Below are 18,774 nucleotides of genomic sequence, written 5' to 3'. Positions count from 1 at the left end.
AAAGATGTGCCTCTCCACCCCGTCGGCAAGTAGCAATGACTGTTATTCCAAATAATTCCCAACCCTTGTGATTCTGTGTGGATTTGTTTCATTATAAAGATTTGATTTTCAACGTGATTAAAAACCGAATAAAAATTATGAAAAACACTGGAATGGCCCGTACGGGGATCGAACCCGCGACCTTGGCGTTATTAGCACCACGCTCTAACCAACTGAGCTAACCGGCCACAAGTTGTGTTAACGTTGCGTGAAAGCTCACTCTGCGGGGATTGTGTTTCCAACTCACACTGGATGACAGATTTACTGCATAAACATTGAACGCATCACATCGCTTAAACATTGTTCACTGTTCATCTACAACACTGCGCAGAGTGTAAATAGAACGTAACAGAACGTAACAGCTTAATCTAAAAACAATTCATGTTGAAAATTATTATCACGCAACCGCTGAACAGCCCACTGTCCCGATATAAAATCAGCCACTACCCTTAGAATGAAGGGAACGCGAAATAACCAAAAATTGCTGAAACACGGGATTGAGCCATGAACCATCTGGATCTTCAGTCAAACGCCTTCCCAACTGAACTATTTCGGTCTGACAGTAAACGAAGCAAAGTTTTCTCACACCTTTTTGAAAGAAAACCTGACCCCGGAAGGAATTGCCCCACCCACTCTGTCCTCGTTTCGGGGCAATGGGTCCAAAACACATCTCAGAGCTCAGGTTGTGTCAATGTAAAGTATAATGATACCGAAAATCTTAATGCTCATGTTCCGTTATCAGTGCCCACGATCCAGGCAATGGTCTTGTACACGTTGCTAAGTTCAAAATGTGTATTTTTTCGCACTGGCAATGAATTAACTGATATCTGTGCTGTGATCAACTAGGTTACTTAGGGTGATGTCGTGCAAGAACGTAATGGAAGCCTAATTATAACGGTGATTGTTCTCACACTGCAGTTAAATGTTGGCAAATTTACAGTGTCAATCAGCAATTCAATTCCACATGTTGATTTAATGTTCTGCTGAAGTGTTCATAAAGAAACAAAGCTTGCACAACAGGCTCGATCTCACCGTCTTGAAGACACAGTGAAATATACTGGAGAGTTTATAACTGTTTGAGACTTAACAATACTGATGTTGAATATCGGTTAGATCAATCACTCCATGAATTCACTGCTGGGAAATTCAGAGCTTGTAAATTGCCTGTGAACGCTAAACATAGACACACAGTGAGCCAATGTGCAATATAGGAGGGGCCCAGGCCAAATGAATGCTCGGGATAAGTTATCAGTGGCCATGGCCCAGGCATTCACTGATTCCAGTCTTGCAGACGTTGCTAAGTTTAAAATGCTGAATATTTCCACACTGGCAATGCATTGACAGATGGTAAGCTAGAGTGATGTGCCGCAAAAATGTACACGGAAGGCTAAAGTTAGCCATGATTGGCAACATTTACGGTGTCAATCAGCACCAGTTGAGCGAGAGCGAGATCTCCTCATTTACTGCTGACTTTGAAACGGAAGGCACAGAAGTGTGTGCTGTATCACTACAACGAATGATGCGCTGCTGATGGTTGGGGCAGCAAGACTGCAGTGAGCTGTGAATTTGTTCAGGAACAGCCTTGCAGGTCAAACGGCCGAAAATACAATGTTCCCTGACCGGGAATCGAACCCGGGCCGCAGCGGTGAAAGCGCCGAAACCTAACCACTAAACCACCAGGGAAGCTGCTACACATTTGCTTGCCAACAAGCAGACCAACACAGTCTTTCCTGCTTGCTCCTTCCAAAGTCTCACCACTTTCGCGCCAGGTAAAACTGTTCGGAGCAAATGGCATTTTTTGTGGAGAACACCAAAGATATGTCCGCGCATCCGCAGCATCACGTGCGGGTAGGCATCCACTGAAATCTATTTCATTCTGTCCTTTTCTCGGGATTTTTCACTCTCGGTGCCGAGTGAACATTTCATTTAGTGTTTTTGTCCTGAACTGCAGTCTTTTGCCCATCTCCAGGCGACAGAACCGTTCTGGCTGTCTGTTCCTACTTTTGAGCATTTACGGGAACAGGCCTCCGGTTCATCGTTTATCAGCAAACCAAGAAACAGAAATAAACAGAAAGATGTGCCTCTCCACCCCGTCGGCAAGTAGCAATGACTGTTATTCCAAATAATTCCCAACCCTTGTGATTCTGTGTGGATTTGTTTCATTATAAAGATTTGATTTTCAACGTGATTAAAAACCGAATAAAAATTATGAAAAACACTGGAATGGCCCGTACGGGGATCGAACCCGCGACCTTGGCGTTATTAGCACCACGCTCTAACCAACTGAGCTAACCGGCCACAAGTTGTGTTAACGTTGCGTGAAAGCTCACTCTGCGGGGATTGTGTTTCCAACTCACACTGGATGACAGATTTACTGCATAAACATTGAACGCATCACATCGCTTAAACATTGTTCACTGTTCATCTACAACACTGCGCAGAGTGTAAATAGAACGTAACAGAACGTAACAGCTTAATCTAAAAACAATTCATGTTGAAAATTATTATCACGCAACCGCTGAACAGCCCACTGTCCCGATATAAAATCAGCCACTACCCTTAGAATGAAGGGAACGCGAAATAACCAAAAATTGCTGAAACACGGGATTGAGCCATGAACCATCTGGATCTTCAGTCAAACGCCTTCCCAACTGAACTATTTCGGTCTGACAGTAAACGAAGCAAAGTTTTCTCACACCTTTTTGAAAGAAAACCTGACCCCGGAAGGAATTGCCCCACCCACTCTGTCCTCGTTTCGGGGCAATGGGTCCAAAACACATCTCAGAGCTCAGGTTGTGTCAATGTAAAGTATAATGATACCGAAAATCTTAATGCTCATGTTCCGTTATCAGTGCCCACGATCCAGGCAATGGTCTTGTACACGTTGCTAAGTTCAAAATGTGTATTTTTTCGCACTGGCAATGAATTAACTGATATCTGTGCTGTGATCAACTAGGTTACTTAGGGTGATGTCGTGCAAGAACGTAATGGAAGCCTAATTATAACGGTGATTGTTCTCACACTGCAGTTAAATGTTGGCAAATTTACAGTGTCAATCAGCAATTCAATTCCACATGTTGATTTAATGTTCTGCTGAAGTGTTCATAAAGAAACAAAGCTTGCACAACAGGCTCGATCTCACCGTCTTGAAGACACAGTGAAATATACTGGAGAGTTTATAACTGTTTGAGACTTAACAATACTGATGTTGAATATCGGTTAGATCAATCACTCCATGAATTCACTGCTGGGAAATTCAGAGCTTGTAAATTGCCTGTGAACGCTAAACATAGACACACAGTGAGCCAATGTGCAATATAGGAGGGGCCCAGGCCAAATGAATGCTCGGGATAAGTTATCAGTGGCCATGGCCCAGGCATTCACTGATTCCAGTCTTGCAGACGTTGCTAAGTTTAAAATGCTGAATATTTCCACACTGGCAATGCATTGACAGATGGTAAGCTAGAGTGATGTGCCGCAAAAATGTACACGGAAGGCTAAAGTTAGCCATGATTGGCAACATTTACGGTGTCAATCAGCACCAGTTGAGCGAGAGCGAGATCTCCTCATTTACTGCTGACTTTGAAACGGAAGGCACAGAAGTGTGTGCTGTATCACTACAACGAATGATGCGCTGCTGATGGTTGGGGCAGCAAGAGTGCAGTGAGCTGTGAATTTGTTCAGGAACAGCCTTGCAGGTCAAACCGCCGAAAATACAATGTTCCCTGACCGGGAATCGAACCCGGGCCGCAGCGGTGAAAGCGCCGAAACCTAACCACTAAACCACCAGGGAAGCTGCTACACATTTGCTTGCCAACAAGCAGACCAACACAGTCTTTCCTGCTTGCTCCTTCCAAAGTCTCACCAATTTCGCGCCAGGTAAAACTGTTCGGAGCAAATGGCATTTTTTGTGGAGAACACCAAAGATATGTCCGCGCATCCGCAGCATCACGTGCGGGTAGGCATCCACTGAAATCTATTTCATTCTGTCCTTTTCTCGGGATTTTTCACTCTCGGTGCCGGGTGAACATTTCATTTAGTGTTTTTGTCCTGAACTGCAGTCTTTTGCCCATCTCCAGGCGACAGAACCGTTCTGGCTGTCTGTTCCTACTTTTGAGCATTTACGGGAACAGGCCTCCGGTTCATCGTTTATCAGCAAACCAAGAAACAGAAATAAACAGAAAGATGTGCCTCTCCACCCCGTCGGCAAGTAGCAATGACTGTTATTCCAAATAATTCCCAACCCTTGTGATTCTGTGTGGATTTGTTTCATTATAAAGATTTGATTTTCAACGTGATTAAAAACCGAATAAAAATTATGAAAAACACTGGAATGGCCCGTACGGGGATCGAACCCGCGACCTTGGCGTTATTAGCACCACGCTCTAACCAACTGAGCTAACCGGCCACAAGTTGTGTTAACGTTGCGTGAAAGCTCACTCTGCGGGGATTGTGTTTCCAACTCACACTGGATGACAGATTTACTGCATAAACATTGAACGCATCACATCGCTTAAACATTGTTCACTGTTCATCTACAACACTGCGCAGAGTGTAAATAGAACGTAACAGAACGTAACAGCTTAATCTAAAAACAATTCATGTTGAAAATTATTATCACGCAACCGCTGAACAGCCCACTGTCCCGATATAAAATCAGCCACTACCCTTAGAATGAAGGGAACGCGAAATAACCAAAAATTGCTGAAACACGGGATTGAGCCATGAACCATCTGGATCTTCAGTCAAACGCCTTCCCAACTGAACTATTTCGGTCTGACAGTAAACGAAGCAAAGTTTTCTCACACCTTTTTGAAAGAAAACCTGACCCCGGAAGGAATTGCCCCACCCACTCTGTCCTCGTTTCGGGGCAATGGGTCCAAAACACATCTCAGAGCTCAGGTTGTGTCAATGTAAAGTATAATGATACCGAAAATCTTAATGCTCATGTTCCGTTATCAGTGCCCACGATCCAGGCAATGGTCTTGTACACGTTGCTAAGTTCAAAATGTGTATTTTTTCGCACTGGCAATGAATTAACTGATATCTGTGCTGTGATCAACTAGGTTACTTAGGGTGATGTCGTGCAAGAACGTAATGGAAGCCTAATTATAACGGTGATTGTTCTCACACTGCAGTTAAATGTTGGCAAATTTACAGTGTCAATCAGCAATTCAATTCCACATGTTGATTTAATGTTCTGCTGAAGTGTTCATAAAGAAACAAAGCTTGCACAACAGGCTCGATCTCACCGTCTTGAAGACACAGTGAAATATACTGGAGAGTTTATAACTGTTTGAGACTTAACAATACTGATGTTGAATATCGGTTAGATCAATCACTCCATGAATTCACTGCTGGGAAATTCAGAGATTGTAAATTGCCTGTGAACGCTAAACATAGACACACAGTGAGCCAATGTGCAATATAGGAGGGGCCCAGGCCAAATGAATGCTCGGGATAAGTTATCAGTGGCCATGGCCCAGGCATTCACTGATTCCAGTCTTGCAGACGTTGCTAAGTTTAAAATGCTGAATATTTCCACACTGGCAATGCATTGACAGATGGTAAGCTAGAGTGATGTGCCGCAAAAATGTACACGGAAGGCTAAAGTTAGCCATGATTGGCAACATTTACGGTGTCAATCAGCACCAGTTGAGCGAGAGCGAGATCTCCTCATTTACTGCTGACTTTGAAACGGAAGGCACAGAAGTGTGTGCTGTATCACTACAACGAATGATGCGCTGCTGATGGTTGGGGCAGCAAGAGTGCAGTGAGCTGTGAATTTGTTCAGGAACAGCCTTGCAGGTCAAACCGCCGAAAATACAATGTTCCCTGACCGGGAATCGAACCCGGGCCGCAGCGGTGAAAGCGCCGAAACCTAACCACTAAACCACCAGGGAAGCTGCTACACATTTGCTTGCCAACAAGCAGACCAACACAGTCTTTCCTGCTTGCTCCTTCCAAAGTCTCACCACTTTCGCGCCAGGTAAAACTGTTCGGAGCAAATGGCATTTTTTGTGGAGAACACCAAAGATATGTCCGCGCATCCGCAGCATCACGTGCGGGTAGGCATCCACTGAAATCTATTTCATTCTGTCCTTTTCTCGGGATTTTTCACTCTCGGTGCCGGGTGAACATTTCATTTAGTGTTTTTGTCCTGAACTGCAGTCTTTTGCCCATCTCCAGGCGACAGAACCGTTCTGGCTGTCTGTTCCTACTTTTGAGCATTTACGGGAACAGGCCTCCGGTTCATCGTTTATCAGCAAACCAAGAAACAGAAATAAACAGAAAGATGTGCCTCTCCACCCCGTCGGCAAGTAGCAATGACTGTTATTCCAAATAATTCCCAACCCTTGTGATTCTGTGTGGATTTGTTTCATTATAAAGATTTGATTTTCAACGTGATTAAAAACCGAATAAAAATTATGAAAAACACTGGAATGGCCCGTACGGGGATCGAACCCGCGACCTTGGCGTTATTAGCACCACGCTCTAACCAACTGAGCTAACCGGCCACAAGTTGTGTTAACGTTGCGTGAAAGCTCACTCTGCGGGGATTGTGTTTCCAACTCACACTGGATGACAGATTTACTGCATAAACATTGAACGCATCACATCGCTTAAACATTGTTCACTGTTCATCTACAACACTGCGCAGAGTGTAAATAGAACGTAACAGAACGTAACAGCTTAATCTAAAAACAATTCATGTTGAAAATTATTATCACGCAACCGCTGAACAGCCCACTGTCCCGATATAAAATCAGCCACTACCCTTAGAATGAAGGGAACGCGAAATAACCAAAAATTGCTGAAACACGGGATTGAGCCATGAACCATCTGGATCTTCAGTCAAACGCCTTCCCAACTGAACTATTTCGGTCTGACAGTAAACGAAGCAAAGTTTTCTCACACCTTTTTGAAAGAAAACCTGACCCCGGAAGGAATTGCCCCACCCACTCTGTCCTCGTTTCGGGGCAATGGGTCCAAAACACATCTCAGAGCTCAGGTTGTGTCAATGTAAAGTATAATGATACCGAAAATCTTAATGCTCATGTTCCGTTATCAGTGCCCACGATCCAGGCAATGGTCTTGTACACGTTGCTAAGTTCAAAATGTGTATTTTTTCGCACTGGCAATGAATTAACTGATATCTGTGCTGTGATCAACTAGGTTACTTAGGGTGATGTCGTGCAAGAACGTAATGGAAGCCTAATTATAACGGTGATTGTTCTCACACTGCAGTTAAATGTTGGCAAATTTACAGTGTCAATCAGCAATTCAATTCCACATGTTGATTTAATGTTCTGCTGAAGTGTTCATAAAGAAACAAAGCTTGCACAACAGGCTCGATCTCACCGTCTTGAAGACACAGTGAAATATACTGGAGAGTTTATAACTGTTTGAGACTTAACAATACTGATGTTGAATATCGGTTAGATCAATCACTCCATGAATTCACTGCTGGGAAATTCAGAGATTGTAAATTGCCTGTGAACGCTAAACATAGACACACAGTGAGCCAATGTGCAATATAGGAGGGGCCCAGGCCAAATGAATGCTCGGGATAAGTTATCAGTGGCCATGGCCCAGGCATTCACTGATTCCAGTCTTGCAGACGTTGCTAAGTTTAAAATGCTGAATATTTCCACACTGGCAATGCATTGACAGATGGTAAGCTAGAGTGATGTGCCGCAAAAATGTACACGGAAGGCTAAAGTTAGCCATGATTGGCAACATTTACGGTGTCAATCAGCACCAGTTGAGCGAGAGCGAGATCTCCTCATTTACTGCTGACTTTGAAACGGAAGGCACAGAAGTGTGTGCTGTATCACTACAACGAATGATGCGCTGCTGATGGTTGGGGCAGCAAGACTGCAGTGAGCTGTGAATTTGTTCAGGAACAGCCTTGCAGGTCAAACGGCCGAAAATACAATGTTCCCTGACCGGGAATCGAACCCGGGCCGCAGCGGTGAAAGCGCCGAAACCTAACCACTAAACCACCAGGGAAGCTGCTACACATTTGCTTGCCAACAAGCAGACCAACACAGTCTTTCCTGCTTGCTCCTTCCAAAGTCTCACCAATTTCGCGCCAGGTAAAACTGTTCGGAGCAAATGGCATTTTTTGTGGAGAACACCAAAGATATGTCCGCGCATCCGCAGCATCACGTGCGGGTAGGCATCCACTGAAATCTATTTCATTCTGTCCTTTTCTCGGGATTTTTCACTCTCGGTGCCGGGTGAACATTTCATTTAGTGTTTTTGTCCTGAACTGCAGTCTTTTGCCCATCTCCAGGCGACAGAACCGTTCTGGCTGTCTGTTCCTACTTTTGAGCATTTACGGGAACAGGCCTCCGGTTCATCGTTTATCAGCAAACCAAGAAACAGAAATAAACAGAAAGATGTGCCTCTCCACCCCGTCGGCAAGTAGCAATGACTGTTATTCCAAATAATTCCCAACCCTTGTGATTCTGTGTGGATTTGTTTCATTATAAAGATTTGATTTTCAACGTGATTAAAAACCGAATAAAAATTATGAAAAACACTGGAATGGCCCGTACGGGGATCGAACCCGCGACCTTGGCGTTATTAGCACCACGCTCTAACCAACTGAGCTAACCGGCCACAAGTTGTGTTAACGTTGCGTGAAAGCTCACTCTGCGGGGATTGTGTTTCCAACTCACACTGGATGACAGATTTACTGCATAAACATTGAACGCATCACATCGTTTAAACATTGTTCACTGTTCATCTACAACACTGCGCAGAGTGTAAATAGAACGTAACAGAACGTAACAGCTTAATCTAAAAACAATTCATGTTGAAAATTATTATCACGCAACCGCTGAACAGCCCACTGTCCCGATATAAAATCAGCCACTACCCTTAGAATGAAGGGAACGCGAAATAACCAAAAATTGCTGAAACACGGGATTGAGCCATGAACCATCTGGATCTTCAGTCAAACGCCTTCGCAACTGAACTATTTCGGTCTGACAGTAAACGAAGCAAAGTTTTCTCACACCTTTTTGAAAGAAAACCTGACCCCGGAAGGAATTGCCCCACCCACTCTGTCCTCGTTTCGGGGCAATGGGTCCAAAACACATCTCAGAGCTCAGGTTGTGTCAATGTAAAGTATAATGATACCGAAAATCTTAATGCTCATGTTCCGTTATCAGTGCCCACGATCCAGGCAATGGTCTTGTACACGTTGCTAAGTTCAAAATGTGTATTTTTTCGCACTGGCAATGAATTAACTGATATCTGTGCTGTGATCAACTAGGTTACTTAGGGTGATGTCGTGCAAGAACGTAATGGAAGCCTAATTATAACGGTGATTGTTCTCACACTGCAGTTAAATGTTGGCAAATTTACAGTGTCAATCAGCAATTCAATTCCACATGTTGATTTAATGTTCTGCTGAAGTGTTCATAAAGAAACAAAGCTTGCACAACAGGCTCGATCTCACCGTCTTGAAGACACAGTGAAATATACTGGAGAGTTTATAACTGTTTGAGACTTAACAATACTGATGTTGAATATCGGTTAGATCAATCACTCCATGAATTCACTGCTGGGAAATTCAGAGCTTGTAAATTGCCTGTGAACGCTAAACATAGACAGACAGTGAGCCAATGTGCAATATAGGAGGGGCCCAGGCCAAATGAATGCTCGGGATAAGTTATCAGTGGCCATGGCCCAGGCATTCACTGATTCCAGTCTTGCAGACGTTGCTAAGTTTAAAATGCTGAATATTTCCACACTGGCAATGCATTGACAGATGGTAAGCTAGAGTGATGTGCCGCAAAAATGTACACGGAAGGCTAAAGTTAGCCATGATTGGCAACATTTACGGTGTCAATCAGCACCAGTTGAGCGAGAGCGAGATCTCCTCATTTACTGCTGACTTTGAAACGGAAGGCACAGAAGTGTGTGCTGTATCACTACAACGAATGATGCGCTGCTGATGGTTGGGGCAGCAAGAGTGCAGTGAGCTGTGAATTTGTTCAGGAACAGCCTTGCAGGTCAAACCGCCGAAAATACAATGTTCCCTGACCGGGAATCGAACCCGGGCCGCAGCGGTGAAAGCGCCGAAACCTAACCACTAAACCACCAGGGAAGCTGCTACACATTTGCTTGCCAACAAGCAGACCAACACAGTCTTTCCTGCTTGCTCCTTCCAAAGTCTCACCAATTTCGCGCCAGGTAAAACTGTTCGGAGCAAATGGCATTTTTTGTGGAGAACACCAAAGATATGTCCGCGCATCCGCAGCATCACGTGCGGGTAGGCATCCACTGAAATCTATTTCATTCTGTCCTTTTCTCGGGATTTTTCACTCTCGGTGCCGGGTGAACATTTCATTTAGTGTTTTTGTCCTGAACTGCAGTCTTTTGCCCATCTCCAGGCGACAGAACCGTTCTGGCTGTCTGTTCCTACTTTTGAGCATTTACGGGAACAGGCCTCCGGTTCATCGTTTATCAGCAAACCAAGAAACAGAAATAAACAGAAAGATGTGCCTCTCCACCCCGTCGGCAAGTAGCAATGACTGTTATTCCAAATAATTCCCAACCCTTGTGATTCTGTGTGGATTTGTTTCATTATAAAGATTTGATTTTCAACGTGATTAAAAACCGAATAAAAATTATGAAAAACACTGGAATGGCCCGTACGGGGATCGAACCCGCGACCTTGGCGTTATTAGCACCACGCTCTAACCAACTGAGCTAACCGGCCACAAGTTGTGTTAACGTTGCGTGAAAGCTCACTCTGCGGGGATTGTGTTTCCAACTCACACTGGATGACAGATTTACTGCATAAACATTGAACGCATCACATCGTTTAAACATTGTTCACTGTTCATCTACAACACTGCGCAGAGTGTAAATAGAACGTAACAGAACGTAACAGCTTAATCTAAAAACAATTCATGTTGAAAATTATTATCACGCAACCGCTGAACAGCCCACTGTCCCGATATAAAATCAGCCACTACCCTTAGAATGAAGGGAACGCGAAATAACCAAAAATTGCTGAAACACGGGATTGAGCCATGAACCATCTGGATCTTCAGTCAAACGCCTTCGCAACTGAACTATTTCGGTCTGACAGTAAACGAAGCAAAGTTTTCTCACACCTTTTTGAAAGAAAACCTGACCCCGGAAGGAATTGCCCCACCCACTCTGTCCTCGTTTCGGGGCAATGGGTCCAAAACACATCTCAGAGCTCAGGTTGTGTCAATGTAAAGTATAATGATACCGAAAATCTTAATGCTCATGTTCCGTTATCAGTGCCCACGATCCAGGCAATGGTCTTGTACACGTTGCTAAGTTCAAAATGTGTATTTTTTCGCACTGGCAATGAATTAACTGATATCTGTGCTGTGATCAACTAGGTTACTTAGGGTGATGTCGTGCAAGAACGTAATGGAAGCCTAATTATAACGGTGATTGTTCTCACACTGCAGTTAAATGTTGGCAAATTTACAGTGTCAATCAGCAATTCAATTCCACATGTTGATTTAATGTTCTGCTGAAGTGTTCATAAAGAAACAAAGCTTGCACAACAGGCTCGATCTCACCGTCTTGAAGACACAGTGAAATATACTGGAGAGTTTATAACTGTTTGAGACTTAACAATACTGATGTTGAATATCGGTTAGATCAATCACTCCATGAATTCACTGCTGGGAAATTCAGAGCTTGTAAATTGCCTGTGAACGCTAAACATAGACAGACAGTGAGCCAATGTGCAATATAGGAGGGGCCCAGGCCAAATGAATGCTCGGGATAAGTTATCAGTGGCCATGGCCCAGGCATTCACTGATTCCAGTCTTGCAGACGTTGCTAAGTTTAAAATGCTGAATATTTCCACACTGGCAATGCATTGACAGATGGTAAGCTAGAGTGATGTGCCGCAAAAATGTACACGGAAGGCTAAAGTTAGCCATGATTGGCAACATTTACGGTGTCAATCAGCACCAGTTGAGCGAGAGCGAGATCTCCTCATTTACTGCTGACTTTGAAACGGAAGGCACAGAAGTGTGTGCTGTATCACTACAACGAATGATGCGCTGCTGATGGTTGGGGCAGCAAGAGTGCAGTGAGCTGTGAATTTGTTCAGGAACAGCCTTGCAGGTCAAACCGCCGAAAATACAATGTTCCCTGACCGGGAATCGAACCCGGGCCGCAGCGGTGAAAGCGCCGAAACCTAACCACTAAACCACCAGGGAAGCTGCTACACATTTGCTTGCCAACAAGCAGACCAACACAGTCTTTCCTGCTTGCTCCTTCCAAAGTCTCACCACTTTCGCGCCAGGTAAAACTGTTCGGAGCAAATGGCATTTTTTGTGGAGAACACCAAAGATATGTCCGCGCATCCGCAGCATCACGTGCGGGTAGGCATCCACTGAAATCTATTTCATTCTGTCCTTTTCTCGGGATTTTTCACTCTCGGTGCCGGGTGAACATTTCATTTAGTGTTTTTGTCCTGAACTGCAGTCTTTTGCCCATCTCCAGGCGACAGAACCGTTCTGGCTGTCTGTTCCTACTTTTGAGCATTTACGGGAACAGGCCTCCGGTTCATCGTTTATCAGCAAACCAAGAAACAGAAATAAACAGAAAGATGTGCCTCTCCACCCCGTCGGCAAGTAGCAATGACTGTTATTCCAAATAATTCCCAACCCTTGTGATTCTGTGTGGATTTGTTTCATTATAAAGATTTGATTTTCAACGTGATTAAAAACCGAATAAAAATTATGAAAAACACTGGAATGGCCCGTACGGGGATCGAACCCGCGACCTTGGCGTTATTAGCACCACGCTCTAACCAACTGAGCTAACCGGCCACAAGTTGTGTTAACGTTGCGTGAAAGCTCACTCTGCGGGGATTGTGTTTCCAACTCACACTGGATGACAGATTTACTGCATAAACATTGAACGCATCACATCGCTTAAACATTGTTCACTGTTCATCTACAACACTGCGCAGAGTGTAAATAGAACGTAACAGAACGTAACAGCTTAATCTAAAAACAATTCATGTTGAAAATTATTATCACGCAACCGCTGAACAGCCCACTGTCCCGATATAAAATCAGCCACTACCCTTAGAATGAAGGGAACGCGAAATAACCAAAAATTGCTGAAACACGGGATTGAGCCATGAACCATCTGGATCTTCAGTCAAACGCCTTCCCAACTGAACTATTTCGGTCTGACAGTAAACGAAGCAAAGTTTTCTCACACCTTTTTGAAAGAAAACCTGACCCCGGAAGGAATTGCCCCACCCACTCTGTCCTCGTTTCGGGGCAATGGGTCCAAAACACATCTCAGAGCTCAGGTTGTGTCAATGTAAAGTATAATGATACCGAAAATCTTAATGCTCATGTTCCGTTATCAGTGCCCACGATCCAGGCAATGGTCTTGTACACGTTGCTAAGTTCAAAATGTGTATTTTTTCGCACTGGCAATGAATTAACTGATATCTGTGCTGTGATCAACTAGGTTACTTAGGGTGATGTCGTGCAAGAACGTAATGGAAGCCTAATTATAACGGTGATTGTTCTCACACTGCAGTTAAATGTTGGCAAATTTACAGTGTCAATCAGCAATTCAATTCCACATGTTGATTTAATGTTCTGCTGAAGTGTTCATAAAGAAACAAAGCTTGCACAACAGGCTCGATCTCACCGTCTTGAAGACACAGTGAAATATACTGGAGAGTTTATAACTGTTTGAGACTTAACAATACTGATGTTGAATATCGGTTAGATCAATCACTCCATGAATTCACTGCTGGGAAATTCAGAGATTGTAAATTGCCTGTGAACGCTAAACATAGACACACAGTGAGCCAATGTGCAATATAGGAGGGGCCCAGGCCAAATGAATGCTCGGGATAAGTTATCAGTGGCCATGGCCCAGGCATTCACTGATTCCAGTCTTGCAGACGTAGCTAAGTTTAAAATGCTGAATATTTCCACACTGGCAATGCATTGACAGATGGTAAGCTAGAGTGATGTGCCGCAAAAATGTACACGGAAGGCTAAAGTTAGCCATGATTGGCAACATTTACGGTGTCAATCAGCACCAGTTGAGCGAGAGCGAGATCTCCTCATTTACTGCTGACTTTGAAACGGAAGGCACAGAAGTGTGTGCTGTATCACTACAACGAATGATGCGCTGCTGATGGTTGGGGCAGCAAGAGTGCAGTGAGCTGTGAATTTGTTCAGGAACAGCCTTGCAGGTCAAACCGCCGAAAATACAATGTTCCCTGACCGGGAATCGAACCCGGGCCGCAGCGGTGAAAGCGCCGAAACCTAACCACTAAACCACCAGGGAAGCTGCTACACATTTGCTTGCCAACAAGCAGACCAACACAGTCTTTCCTGCTTGCTCCTTCCAAAGTCTCACCACTTTCGCGCCAGGTAAAACTGTTCGGAGCAAATGGCATTTTTTGTGGAGAACACCAAAGATATGTCCGCGCATCCGCAGCATCACGTGCGGGTAGGCATCCACTGAAATCTATTTCATTCTGTCCTTTTCTCGGGATTTTTCACTCTCGGTGCCGGGTGAACATTTCATTTAGTGTTTTTGTCCTGAACTGCAGTCTTTTGCCCATCTCCAGGCGACAGAACCGTTCTGGCTGTCTGTTCCTACTTTTGAGCATTTACGGGAACAGGCCTCCGGTTCATCGTTTATCAGCAAACCAAGAAACAGAAATAAACAGAAAGATGTGCCTCTCCACCCCGTCGGCAAGTAGCAATGACTGTTATTCCAAATAATTCCCAACCCTTGTGATTCTGTGTGGATTTGTTTCATTATAAAGATTTGATTTTCAACGTGATTAAAAACCGAATAAAAATTATGAAAAACACTGGAATGGCCCGTACGGGGATCGAACCCGCGACCTTGGCGTTATTAGCACCACGCTCTAACCAACTGAGCTAACCGGCCACAAGTTGTGTTAACGTTGCGTGAAAGCTCACTCTGCGGGGATTGTGTTTCCAACTCACACTGGATGACAGATTTACTGCATAAACATTGAACGCATCACATCGCTTAAACATTGTTCACTGTTCATCTACAACACTGCGCAGAGTGTAAATAGAACGTAACAGAACGTAACAGCTTAATCTAAAAACAATTCATGTTGAAAATTATTATCACGCAACCGCTGAACAGCCCACTGTCCCGATATAAAATCAGCCACTACCCTTAGAATGAAGGGAACGCGAAATAACCAAAAATTGCTGAAACACGGGATTGAGCCATGAACCATCTGGATCTTCAGTCAAACGCCTTCGCAACTGAACTATTTCGGTCTGACAGTAAACGAAGCAAAGTTTTCTCACACCTTTTTGAAAGAAAACCTGACCCCGGAAGGAATTGCCCCACCCACTCTGTCCTCGTTTCGGGGCAATGGGTCCAAAACACATCTCAGAGCTCAGGTTGTGTCAATGTAAAGTATAATGATACCGAAAATCTTAATGCTCATGTTCCGTTATCAGTGCCCACGATCCAGGCAATGGTCTTGTACACGTTGCTAAGTTCAAAATGTGTATTTTTTCGCACTGGCAATGAATTAACTGATATCTGTGCTGTGATCAACTAGGTTACTTAGGGTGATGTCGTGCAAGAACGTAATGGAAGCCTAATTATAACGGTGATTGTTCTCACACTGCAGTTAAATGTTGGCAAATTTACAGTGTCAATCAGCAATTCAATTCCACATGTTGATTTAATGTTCTGCTGAAGTGTTCATAAAGAAACAAAGCTTGCACAACAGGCTCGATCTCACCGTCTTGAAGACACAGTGAAATATACTGGAGAGTTTATAACTGTTTGAGACTTAACAATACTGATGTTGAATATCGGTTAGATCAATCACTCCATGAATTCACTGCTGGGAAATTCAGAGCTTGTAAATTGCCTGTGAACGCTAAACATAGACAGACAGTGAGCCAATGTGCAATATAGGAGGGGCCCAGGCCAAATGAATGCTCGGGATAAGTTATCAGTGGCCATGGCCCAGGCATTCACTGATTCCAGTCTTGCAGACGTTGCTAAGTTTAAAATGCTGAATATTTCCACACTGGCAATGCATTGACAGATGGTAAGCTAGAGTGATGTGCCGCAAAAATGTACACGGAAGGCTAAAGTTAGCCATGATTGGCAACATTTACGGTGTCAATCAGCACCAGTTGAGCGAGAGCGAGATCTCCTCATTTACTGCTGACTTTGAAACGGAAGGCACAGAAGTGTGTGCTGTATCACTACAACGAATGATGCGCTGCTGATGGTTGGGGCAGCAAGAGTGCAGTGAGCTGTGAATTTGTTCAGGAACAGCCTTGCAGGTCAAACCGCCGAAAATACAATGTTCCCTGATCGGGAATCGAACCCGGGCCGCAGCGGTGAAAGCGCCAAAACCTAACCACTAAACCACCAGGGAAGCTGCTACACATGTGCTTGCCAACAAGCAGACCAACACAGTCTTTCCTGCTTGCTCCTTCCAAAGTCTCACCAATTTCGCGCCAGGTAAAACTGTTCGGAGCAAATGGCATTTTTTGTGGAGAACACCAAAGATATGTCCGCGCATCCGCAGCATCACGTGCGGGTAGGCATCCACTGAAATCTATTTCATTCTGTCCTTTTCTCGGGATTTTTCACTCTCGGTGCCGGGTGAACATTTCATTTAGTGTTTTTGTCCTGAACTGCAGTCTTTTGCCCATCTCCAGGCGACAGAACCGTTCTGGCTGTCTGTTCCTACTTTTGAGCATTTACGGGAACAGGCCTCCGGTTCATCGTTTATCAGCAAACCAAGAAACAGAAATAAACAGAAAGATGTGCCTCTCCACCCCGTCGGCAAGTAGCAATGACTGTTATTCCAAATAATTCCCAACCCTTGTGATTCTGTGTGGATTTGTTTCATTATAAAGATTTGATTTTCAACGTGATTAAAAACCGAATAAAAATTATGAAAAACACTGGAATGGCCCGTACGGGGATCGAACCCGCGACCTTGGCGTTATTAGCACCACGCTCTAACCAACTGAGCTAACCGGCCACAAGTTGTGTTAACGTTGCGTGAAAGCTCACTCTGCGGGGATTGTGTTTCCAACTCACACTGGATGACAGATTTACTGCATAAACATTGAACGCATCACATCGCTTAAACATTGTTCACTGTTCATCTACAACACTGCGCAGAGTGTAAATAGAACGTAACAGAACGTAACAGCTTAATCTAAAAACAATTCATGTTGAAAATTATTATCACGCAACCGCTGAACAGCCCACTGTCCCGATATAAAATCAGCCACTACCCTTAGAATGAAGGGAACGCGAAATAACCAAAAATTGCTGAAACACGGGATTGAGCCATGAACCATCTGGATCTTCAGTCAAACGCCTTCGCAACTGAACTATTTCGGTCTGACAGTAAACGAAGCAAAGTTTTCTCACACCTTTTTGAAAGAAAACCTGACCCCGGAAGGAATTGCCCCACCCACTCTGTCCTCGTTTCGGGGCAATGGGTCCAAAACACATCTCAGAGCTCAGGTTGTGTCAATGTAAAGTATAATGATACCGAAAATCTTAATGCTCATGTTCCGTTATCAGTGCCCACGATCCAGGCAATGGTCTTGTACACGTTGCTAAGTTCAAAATGTGTATTTTTTCGCACTGGCAATGAATTAACTGATATCTGTGCTGTGATCAACTAGGTTACTTAGGGTGATGTCGTGCAAGAACGTAATGGAAGCCTAATTATAACGGTGATTGTTCTCACACTGCAGTTAAATGTTGGCAAATTTACAGTGTCAATCAGCAATTCAATTCCACATGTTGATTTAATGTTCTGCTGAAGTGTTCATAAAGAAACAAAGCTTGCACAACAGGCTCGATCTCACCGTCTTGAAGACACAGTGAAATATACTGGAGAGTTTATAACTGTTTGAGACTTAACAATACTGATGTTGAATATCGGTTAGATCAATCACTCCATGAATTCACTGCTGGGAAATTCAGAGCTTGTAAATTGCCTGTGAACGCTAAACATAGACACACAGTGAGCCAATGTGCAATATAGGAGGGGCCCAGGCCAAATGAATGCTCGGGATAAGTTATCAGTGGCCATGGCCCAGGCATTCACTGATTCCAGTCTTGCAGACGTTGCTAAGTTTAAAATGCTGAATATTTCCACACTGGCAATGCATTGACAGATGGTAAGCTAGAGTGATGTGCCGCAAAAATGTACACGGAAGGCTAAAGTTAGCCATGATTGGCAACATTTACGGTGTCAATCAGCACCAGTTGAGCGAGAGCGAGATCTCCTCATTTACTGCTGACTTTGAAACGGAAGGCACAGAAGTGTGTGCTGTATCACTACAACGAATGATGCGCTGCTGATGGTTGGGGCAGCAAGAGTGCAGTGAGCTGTGAATTTGTTCAGGAACAGCCTTGCAGGTCAAACCGCCGAAAATACAATGTTCCCTGACCGGGAATCGAACCCGGGCCGCAGCGGTGAAAGCGCCGAAACCTAACCACTAAACCACCAGGGAAGCTGCTACACATTTGCTTGCCAACAAGCAGACCAACACAGTCTTTCCTGCTTGCTCCTTCCAAAGTCTCACCACTTTCGCGCCAGGTAAAACTGTTCGGAGCAAATGGCATTTTTTGTGGAGAACACCAAAGATATGTCCGCGCATCCGCAGCATCACGTGCGGGTAGGCA

The 18,774-nt window shown here is 44.3% G+C and overlaps 17 non-coding genes across 17 annotated transcripts; all 17 read right to left on the bottom strand.

Moving 5' to 3' along the window:
* Nucleotides 1-153: 153 nt before the first annotated feature.
* Nucleotides 154-227, bottom strand: trnai-aau (transfer RNA isoleucine (anticodon AAU)). Its single transcript has one exon. It is a non-coding gene; the product is annotated as a tRNA-Ile (tRNA).
* Nucleotides 228-1,650: 1,423 nt separating this feature from the next.
* On the bottom strand, nt 1,651-1,722 carry trnae-uuc (transfer RNA glutamic acid (anticodon UUC)). Its single transcript has one exon. It is a non-coding gene; the product is annotated as a tRNA-Glu (tRNA).
* Nucleotides 1,723-2,263: 541 nt separating this feature from the next.
* Nucleotides 2,264-2,337, bottom strand: trnai-aau (transfer RNA isoleucine (anticodon AAU)). The gene has a single exon. It is a non-coding gene; the product is annotated as a tRNA-Ile (tRNA).
* A 1,423-nt stretch (nt 2,338-3,760) lies between these two features.
* Nucleotides 3,761-3,832, bottom strand: trnae-uuc (transfer RNA glutamic acid (anticodon UUC)). Its single transcript has one exon. It is a non-coding gene; the product is annotated as a tRNA-Glu (tRNA).
* Nucleotides 3,833-4,373: 541 nt separating this feature from the next.
* Nucleotides 4,374-4,447, bottom strand: trnai-aau (transfer RNA isoleucine (anticodon AAU)). The gene has a single exon. It is a non-coding gene; the product is annotated as a tRNA-Ile (tRNA).
* A 1,423-nt stretch (nt 4,448-5,870) lies between these two features.
* trnae-uuc (transfer RNA glutamic acid (anticodon UUC)) lies at nt 5,871-5,942 on the bottom strand. Its single transcript has one exon. It is a non-coding gene; the product is annotated as a tRNA-Glu (tRNA).
* Nucleotides 5,943-6,483: 541 nt separating this feature from the next.
* trnai-aau (transfer RNA isoleucine (anticodon AAU)) lies at nt 6,484-6,557 on the bottom strand. The gene has a single exon. It is a non-coding gene; the product is annotated as a tRNA-Ile (tRNA).
* A 1,423-nt stretch (nt 6,558-7,980) lies between these two features.
* On the bottom strand, nt 7,981-8,052 carry trnae-uuc (transfer RNA glutamic acid (anticodon UUC)). The gene has a single exon. It is a non-coding gene; the product is annotated as a tRNA-Glu (tRNA).
* A 541-nt stretch (nt 8,053-8,593) lies between these two features.
* On the bottom strand, nt 8,594-8,667 carry trnai-aau (transfer RNA isoleucine (anticodon AAU)). Its single transcript has one exon. It is a non-coding gene; the product is annotated as a tRNA-Ile (tRNA).
* A 1,423-nt stretch (nt 8,668-10,090) lies between these two features.
* On the bottom strand, nt 10,091-10,162 carry trnae-uuc (transfer RNA glutamic acid (anticodon UUC)). The gene has a single exon. It is a non-coding gene; the product is annotated as a tRNA-Glu (tRNA).
* Nucleotides 10,163-10,703: 541 nt separating this feature from the next.
* trnai-aau (transfer RNA isoleucine (anticodon AAU)) lies at nt 10,704-10,777 on the bottom strand. Its single transcript has one exon. It is a non-coding gene; the product is annotated as a tRNA-Ile (tRNA).
* A 1,423-nt stretch (nt 10,778-12,200) lies between these two features.
* On the bottom strand, nt 12,201-12,272 carry trnae-uuc (transfer RNA glutamic acid (anticodon UUC)). The gene has a single exon. It is a non-coding gene; the product is annotated as a tRNA-Glu (tRNA).
* Nucleotides 12,273-12,813: 541 nt separating this feature from the next.
* On the bottom strand, nt 12,814-12,887 carry trnai-aau (transfer RNA isoleucine (anticodon AAU)). Its single transcript has one exon. It is a non-coding gene; the product is annotated as a tRNA-Ile (tRNA).
* A 1,423-nt stretch (nt 12,888-14,310) lies between these two features.
* Nucleotides 14,311-14,382, bottom strand: trnae-uuc (transfer RNA glutamic acid (anticodon UUC)). The gene has a single exon. It is a non-coding gene; the product is annotated as a tRNA-Glu (tRNA).
* A 541-nt stretch (nt 14,383-14,923) lies between these two features.
* On the bottom strand, nt 14,924-14,997 carry trnai-aau (transfer RNA isoleucine (anticodon AAU)). The gene has a single exon. It is a non-coding gene; the product is annotated as a tRNA-Ile (tRNA).
* A 2,036-nt stretch (nt 14,998-17,033) lies between these two features.
* trnai-aau (transfer RNA isoleucine (anticodon AAU)) lies at nt 17,034-17,107 on the bottom strand. The gene has a single exon. It is a non-coding gene; the product is annotated as a tRNA-Ile (tRNA).
* A 1,423-nt stretch (nt 17,108-18,530) lies between these two features.
* trnae-uuc (transfer RNA glutamic acid (anticodon UUC)) lies at nt 18,531-18,602 on the bottom strand. Its single transcript has one exon. It is a non-coding gene; the product is annotated as a tRNA-Glu (tRNA).
* Nucleotides 18,603-18,774: the final 172 nt, after the last annotated feature.

The sequence above is a fragment of the Pristiophorus japonicus genome, unplaced genomic scaffold, assembly GCF_044704955.1.
Source record: "Pristiophorus japonicus isolate sPriJap1 unplaced genomic scaffold, sPriJap1.hap1 HAP1_SCAFFOLD_45, whole genome shotgun sequence".
Taxonomy (NCBI): domain Eukaryota; kingdom Metazoa; phylum Chordata; class Chondrichthyes; family Pristiophoridae; genus Pristiophorus; species Pristiophorus japonicus.
Note: the sequence above shows the minus strand (reverse complement) of the source record. Positions and strands in the feature narration are given on the sequence as shown.